General features: G+C 38.2%; 1 non-coding gene across 1 annotated transcript; it reads right to left on the minus strand.

Moving 5' to 3' along the window:
* Window positions 1–5,231: 5,231 nt before the first annotated feature.
* LOC145271553 (U1 spliceosomal RNA) lies at window positions 5,232–5,394 on the minus strand. Its single transcript, XR_013865963.1, has one exon. It is a non-coding gene; the product is annotated as a U1 spliceosomal RNA (small nuclear RNA).
* Between the last annotated feature and the right edge of the window lie 3,337 nt (window positions 5,395–8,731).

The following is an 8,731-nucleotide window of genomic DNA, read 5'->3' on the forward strand; positions in this document are numbered from 1 at the left end:
GTATACAAAAAGGGAGCTGAAGACAATACTAGAAGAGAGCAGGCAGGTTCATGGAAGAACTGAACCAGAATTACATTGACAAGGAGGTTGGTTGTCTCTCTTGTGGCCTTGCCAAGCAAGTAATATTGTTAGAGAGAGCGACGTGAACCTGGGAATCACAAGGACACAATGATGTCATAATCCCTGGGTAAAAACTGACCAATATATTCATGGTGCCGGGATTGCCAGAGAAATGAATCGTGATGACGTCAATCATCAGGGAAAAGCTGACCAAGTTATTTCTGGTGTCTGGATCACCAGAGAAATGCGTCATAATGACGCCAATCGCCAGCGGACGTATGACCTACATGTCACTTGTAATGAATGGAAATGTTGGCCAGAAGAAACCCAGCCGAAAACAATAAAGAAAAGACAAAAAGAACCGACAATATAAACGGACAAATGACATAGTTGAAGTAGAGAGTCAGAGAAACAAACGGACAGACTGAAAGAGAGTTCTGTAATTCACGCCACATACATCCTGACCCACCACTTTCTGATGTGTGAGTTTCACTTGTATTTTGATGACTGTAAAATAAACAAGCCATATTTGAAATCTTCAAAAGCGTCAGTTCTATTCATTGAAAACGAAAATAACATTTCATCGATACGGCCGAGAAAAACTGATAATCACAAACTCATTTATATATGTAACACCAAGAGGGAATCACTTGTTTTTTTCTAAATGATGTAAATAAAAAGAAAGACATATTCTTGTACAGTATGTAAATATTCATGTTCAGTAAATAAATTAATGTTCAGTAAATAAATTCATGTTCAGTAAATAAATTCATGTTCAGTAAATAAATTCATGTTCAGTAAATAAATTCATGTTCATAAATAAATTCATGTTCAGTAAAAAAATTCCTGTTCAGTAAATAAATTCATGTTCAATAAATAAATTCATGTTCAGTAAATAAATTCATGTTCAGTAAATAAATTCATGTTCATAAATAAATTCATGTTCAGTAAATAAATTCATGTTCAGTAAATAAATTCATGTTCAATAAATAAATTCATGTTCAGTAAATAAATTCATGTTCAATAAATAAATTCATGTTCAGTAAATAAATTCATGTTCAGTAAATAAATTCATGTTCAGTAAATAAATTCATGTTCAGTAAATAAATTCATGTTCAGTAAATAAATTCATGTTCAATAAATAAATTCATGTTCAGTAAATAAATTCATGTTCAGTAAATAAATTCATGTTCATAAATAAATTCATGTTCAGTAAATAAATTCATGTTCAGTAAATAAATTCATGTTCAATAAATAAATTCATGTTCAGTAAATAAATTCATGTTCAATAAATAAATTCATGTTCAGTAAATAAATTCATGTTCAGTAAATAAATTCATGTTCATAAATAAATGCATGTTCATAAATAAATTCATGTTCAGTAAATAAATTCATGTTCAGTAAATAAATTCATGTTCAATAAATAAATTCATGTTCAGCAAATAAATTCATGTTCAATAAATAAAGTGTTGTGAAAAATAATGACAAGTCATAATCTTGCAACACGTGTATAGTTCTGTGCTGAGAAATAAAGGTTAGGCATACATATGAGATTTAACACTGAGATAATCATTTCAAAAACCACCTGGCAAATATATTCTATGAACTAAGTGCAAAAGATACTTTTTAGAAATCGCTTAAAGAGACGGTTAGAATCTAAAAACGATCTCACGATTGGAATGTATAAGATAGTGGCTGAATGTCTAGAATCTTGTGGGATGCCCCATCTCCAACTGTAATAAAACAAGAACTGTTTTATTTAATCGACTATAAACAAGACAGCTTGTATAATCAAGTCTCGTTATGCATATGATAGTTCATGTATCGAAATGAAAGAAAAATAGAAAAGACATCAATTGCAAAAGATTGGTCAATATAATCGATTAATCAAATTCAATTGCTTTTAAAATGACGGTTAGAAAGTACAAATCCGTGCATATAGCATCCAGTAAGTTTCTTTATAGCAACTCTGGTTGTTTCATCAATCTCTTTATTGTAAGGAATTTTAACAACCATCATCTATAATAATTACAATGCAATGTAATTTGGATTTTATTTCAATAATCACCACACATATATTGAAGTTTCTGGTGGTTATTCTCGGCAATCTAAGTTGGAAGTTGCCTGTATATATTATCGATATTCTGACAAAAATTATCAATTAAATAATGTTACATGACTTGAATTGCATTTTACATGAATTGAAGTATCTGGTGAATATCATCGATTTTTAACAAAACTTCTTCATAATTTTTGTACCAATTTTATTTTCAAACGTTTTGGGATTTTTAATATTTTTATTTTCATTTATATTTCTTTACCTTACATATACTTTTTCATTACTAGCAGTTCAGCTCGGCTTTGCATGTATATACTGTTCATAACATTATGTGCATATGTTTATATATTAAAATGTGTGACTCAAGCCCAGATAACCTACATCTAAAATTCAAAGTGTTTAAACCTAGAATTTGCGGAGGAGTTTGGTAGAGTCTGCAAAGGTCAAGTTGTTCAACTTTGACCTCTTGGCAGGTACATTATCGCCCAAAACTGATTAATAAGCTTGCTGTATGTCTGAATACCCTTTATGTAAAATTTCAACTATTTAGACCCAAAATTGGATACATAGTTTACTAGAGACAGTAAAGATAAAATCGTTTGAACTTTGACATCTAAATTTTCGGCAGATAAACGATTAAAACTTGTCCTGTATCTAGTGGCTGCTCGTGACTGAGATTAGTGGGGGTTCTGCTTCGAAAATTTTACGTATTTTTTTAATATCGTGTAAAAGAAATGCGAATATATAAATAAATATTTAATCAAATAATAAACATTCAAATAAATATTCAAATATATAACAAAGACAAATAATCAATCAGAAATGGATAATACGTAAAAACTTTTTATTAAAAATATTTTTTTTAATTATGTACACTTTACAGAATAATAAAAATAATATATACATTTATTCCTTTTAAACTTTTCAGATTAAATAAAAGTTTGCGTTTTTTTTTGCAAACAAACGGAAAACATTTTCAAAAATAACTTTTTTTTTATAAAAAAAATAGAGAAAAACTTTGAAATTTACTTGCCTCCCTACGAGAGTTAATTTAGGAGTTTACCATTTGAAAATAGCGTTTTATTTAATAACAGTTTTATTTACAAAAATTATTTTTTTAAATGTATTTATAACAAAACGTATTTGCAAATAAAATACAGGATAAAAAAGTTTACAATTTTATATAGTGAGCAAACAAACAAAAATATTTAAAGATACAAAATTTTATTTACAAATCTTTTGACAACTTGCATTTTATATAAAAAGAACAAACTTGGCTATTTACTGACCTTCCCATGCCGGTAAAGATCGACATAAAGTGGAGATTTATTATAAGAAAATAGGATGTCATATATAAGCATTATAAAACATCGAATTTTAATGTAGCTTTCTCCCTCCACAAAACAAAAAATTAAAATTGTCTCAGTCCAGAAGGATTTCTAATTACTTTTTTAATGCGTGTTATCTGCCCCATCTACTAACAAATTCAATGTAAAGTTTAAAATGCATAATTATAAAAGTGTGTTTTTTTTTACTTACAAACACATTTTAATTAAAAAATCTTGTGTAAAAAATCCGTTTTTCAAAGTGTAAAACTTCTAACTTTGTCCTTGTTGGAGGCAAATAAATGCTAATTTTCTTTTTATCTAAAACATACAAGTTAAAAATATTTCTAACTAAAATGTATTTTCAACATAAACTGTTTCTTCGCTTGTAGGAAAATGTAAACAGTTTGTTTTTGTAAAGTTTAGTTGTTGCAAAAAAATAGCATTTAAAACTACTTAAAACAAACAAAAAAGCAGGTAGATGGAAAAGTAACTTTTATGGTAAGATTTATTTATTGTATATTTGATTTTTACCCTTAGTCGCGTGTTAGCTCCACTGCTAAATCCCCGAATACTTTTAATAATAATAAAAAAGTTTCTGCATATTATATATTTCCGTCTGCTACCGAATCAAATGGCAACGCTAAAAGAAAAAAGCACAGTATTTTATGTACAAGAATACGTTATATGCAGATTTTAATAATAATTTTTAAAAAAATGTAAGTAAACCCCTTTTTTTCTTTTTTTTTTCAATAACAATGTTATCATATCTATACAGGCACACACTCTAAGCAAACAACGAATTTCACGACGCGGAGCTGCGACAAGTGACAGTTCCTCAAGAGGGTTTCATCGGCTGTCTAAAACGTCTAATCCGCGCATGCACACAAGAGAATTTCATTAAGAAAGTGTAATTTCACAGCTCCAAGCAATTTTTATTTTGTTTTTATATGACTTTGGACATACCGACATTAAATTTAATGATTTTATAATGTACACATAGAAAAAATAAAATATTAAAAACAAACGTATTATTTTTAATTTTATCATTAATATTGTGTAGAAATAACTGGGAGGGGGGGGTGCTGCACTGCTGCAGTTCCACAGTTTCATGCACGAGCCGCCACTGCAAATGTTAAACAAAAAATCAATAATTCGGTACAAATCCAACTCACAATTAATTAATAATAAATAATGAAAGACTGTACGGGTCATGGGTGGGGGATTCAACCAATAGACACACGAAATCTGTTGGAGATTGTTAGACGTTTTCGTTCATCAATCTATATCAAAATAAAACAGTTTCAGTAGCTGTAGGTGACACCTTGGCCGATTCCTTACCCTTAAGAGATTGAGTATTTTATCATTTATTTTCTACTAATATAAAATTACAAATGTGAAACAAAAAATGAATAATTAGGCACAAATCCCACTGACAAAATGGAGGAGAGGCTGTGTAATTATTTATTTGTTAAAGGCTTATCCATAGCTAAAATTTTTACTCGCAACAATCACTCCAGGGACTGTCCTATTTACTTAAATCAAATCAATGATTTTTATATAACTGAAAAGATTATGTTCAATGCAAACGTTACTGATATGGACATGCAGATTAGTTACAATCAGAACGTTGGAATGGAAGTGGATGATAAACTGATCTGGAAAAATCGCTTGTTTTGTGGCGCGTACAGAGATGGGCGATTGGAGAAAAGAGAAACGGAGCAGAATTAGGTCGTTTACTTATCAATAGAATGATTAGAAATGGATATCTGATATTGATTGAATTATCGGGGTGAGCGCGTACGCAGACCCCACACTTAGAAATAATGAACCCGAATCGTCCACATTTGGGACGATCGCAAAGGTCAACCCAACCGTAGTGCAATGGAAGGGTCTCACTCTGGAGGAACGGCCTTATTGATCTCCGTACCCTCGATACCAGGTAAGTATGATATTTAGCCCTTCGTCCCCGGCCTTGGCATTATCTACTGCCAAGGCCTCATTTGGGGTACGAAGAAGCTTAGGCACAAAGGCCAGTAAGGGGGAGTGGGGAAAAAAGGGGTCTTTTCTAGTCCTTAGCTAGACTTGCGTAAGATAGCAAGTACTTTATTATAAAACCTATACTAGAGTTTCTATCACGCACTGTTTCGCCTAACATTCTTACCCGGACCTACTTAAAATAACAGCTCCCCAGCTTACGGGATGACAGGCGACATTCACGCTGTGATAAAGGAAAAAAGAACATATAACATTATATACAAGAAATAAAAAGGGAAAAATATGTACAAACTAAGAGGGTTTTTTTTTTTTTTTTTTTTTTTTTTTTATATATAAATGGGGGTGAGATGATGGGGAGGGGGGCAAACTAGAATACACCCAAAAAGAAAGAAAAAGAAAACAAATTAACAAAATGCCTATGGGGGCGGGTTAGTAAGGGGACCCTCCCTACCTAACGGCTGGTCTGTCATATGAAACGCCCACTGTCTTCCGGTCCTCTTCCCCCGGGGGGAAAGGGTGAAAGCAAGCAGGTCGTTCCCTAAAGGGGAGTGGAGGAACTAGGGACATGTATGGAAAATAAATTAGGGTCGGGGATAATAGGGATGGATGGCGTCTTCCAAGATAATGTACGTAATGGGCAAAATAGGCCTGGGACAAAATAAAACAAGTGGACTTTTTGGGCATCTTTGGAAGCTCTCCTAGTGCCAATCTATCAAAAAATAAAAAGCTATGGGAACAGGATCCACACGCATACTACCCTAATCTAGGCCCTATAAAAAGCACAAGCTATCCACTCTTGGTGGTTACTGCCTATCTAGCCTTAAAACTACCCAATATTATAAGGTAAACCTTATATTACTTGTCTTGATTGGGCTGGGTTCCGAGAAAAAAGAAACCTCAGCACCCTAGGACCAATACCACTAGGGTGGAAACACGAACTTAAATCTAGCGCCTCGTCGGATGCACAAACTAGTGTTGTGCACCCATCTTCTATCAAAGTCGATGTGGGGCAATCTTTTCCAATCACATCTGATTTTCGTTTTAAGTTGATGCTTAAAACGAACAACCAGATCGTGATCCGAAACAGACTGCCCCCTATAGACAATGTCCAGACGTGAAACCCACGTCACTAACCTAGCCACCGCTAGGATCGCTAGAAACCCCAACCGTTTCTCCCTGTCAAACGGCGGATCCACATTATCGACTACGTACGCTAAATCAAGTGGCACCGACCGCTCGGGGTCGATGCGAGCCGTTACCCCTTCGACATACTCCCAGAGACTCCGCACCCCGCTGCAAAGAAAGAACGCGTGTTCTCTCGTCTCCTCCTCTTCTTCATCATTGCAGCGTGGGCACGGGGGATAGTAATAATCCCTATCATGATCGTCCCTAGCTAGTTTGCCAAAGAGTGGCAGCGCGTCTCGGACTAGCCTCCACGTAATAGAAAATTCAGCGTTGTTGATGTAGCTACTGGCAGGCGCCCAACTCCACAGCGAGAGAACTTCCCCCCTCGACAGATGTAGCCGCTCCACCAGCGGGTCGTTTGCAGTCCCCTCCACTACATCCCTATATAGCAACCACCTAGGCCGTGCAAGGTCACTGGACCCCGGCATTGCCCTAAGGGCGGCTCGGCATTCGGTCAGGAAACACCTTTCCCCCGCCGGTCTTCTGCGACCTTCAGCGGCAGGGTTGGATATGAGCCGTGGGAAAGCTTGCTCCACGACTGGTACCCAGGGCGTTTCCTCCATCAGTGTCCGACTCAGGAATGCCAATCTTTCTGCGTGCTTGTGACTAAGCAGATCAGGCATCCCCAAGCCTCCCTCGCTAAGTTTCTGTGTACAGACCTGTCTACGGACATACGGCTTCCCTCCTACCCAAAGAAGTTTGAATAGGAGTTGCTCTAAAGCCTTACAGCGGTCCGCAGGCAGGGGAAGAACAGATAAACGGTAAAGGATCAGCGGAAACACGTATGTAGCACATGCCTCCGCACGACCCTTCAAGGACAATTTCCTCCGAATCCAAGTCCCTACTGACGACTCGACCTTAGTCTGTACTTCCGACCAATTCTTGTCCAGCTGGAGGTCCGGCCCGAACCACACACCGAGGATCTTTACTGGGCCATCTGTCCAGCCGAACGCACCTGGAAGCGAGTTTACCCCGGTCCAGGCGCCCAACCGCAGGCCAACGGACTTGCTGCGATTGATCACGGCCCCTGTGACAACTTCATACTCAGCGATCGCCTCTATCACCGCTTTAATGTCGGTTCGTCGTGCGACGAACACGGTGACGTCATCGGCGTACGCGGACACCCTGGCAACTTTGCCGCCAGGCAGAGCTATGCCGCGTAGGACTGGTCTCGCCGCCTCGTCCCTTAATTTGCGAAGGAAGGGCTCCAACGCCAGGACATAAAGCAGAGGCGACAGCGGACAACCCTGCCGCACCGACCGGGAGACCCCAAAGGACTCCGACAACCTACCATTAACTTGCACCACCACCGCGGGATCACGATACAGGGCGGAGATCCACTTGCGGAAGTCCGGACCAAAGCCGGCGGTTTCCACAACAGCCCTCAGGAACCCATGGTCCACCCTGTCGAACGCCTTGGACTGATCTAAATTGATCAGCGCGGCTTCTGTGTCGTCTTCTACCCCCTCTAAGATCGTGCGAATCAAGTGCAGATTGTTTTGAATCGATCGATCCTTCACAGCGTAGTTCTGATCCGGTTCGACCAAGTCGCCGATAACAGCCTGCAGTCGATTCGCAAGAACGCGGGACAAAATCTTGAAGTCTGCGTTAAGCAGAGTGATGGGTCTATAGTCATCTAGATTCCCCCCTCCATGTTGGTTCCCCTTCTTCAGAAGCGTGACCACTCCTTTGGTTACCTGCCTCGGGATCGAGTCCTGGGCAAACCAGTGGTTAAACACGCCCGTCAGAAGGGGCACAAACATGGGCGACAGCCTCAAGAACAGTTCGTAAGGTAAACCATCGAGCCCCGGAGATTTGTTGCGGCCAACCTGCTTCAACGCAGTAATGACCTCACGCTCCGTAACCATCCCCTCGCAGCTAGCCGCTCGGGCCGCAGTAAGGCGGGGCGAGCCAGCTAAATAGCTGCCAAACTCCTGGCCGCGGAGTCTGGGTAGTTTGGTGAAGCGCTCCTCCAAATGTTGCCGAAACCCATTGCAGATCTCCCGTGTCGACACGAGAGGACGCCCTCCCAGGTTATTCACCTCCCGAATGTACCCGTCCGAGCCACGTCTTAGGGCAGCCTTACGCTCAACAGCGTCAACGT

This window comes from Euprymna scolopes, chromosome 46, assembly GCF_053919585.1.
Source record: "Euprymna scolopes isolate OS-2025 chromosome 46, ASM5391958v1, whole genome shotgun sequence".
Lineage (NCBI taxonomy): Eukaryota > Metazoa > Mollusca > Cephalopoda > Sepiida > Sepiolidae > Euprymna > Euprymna scolopes.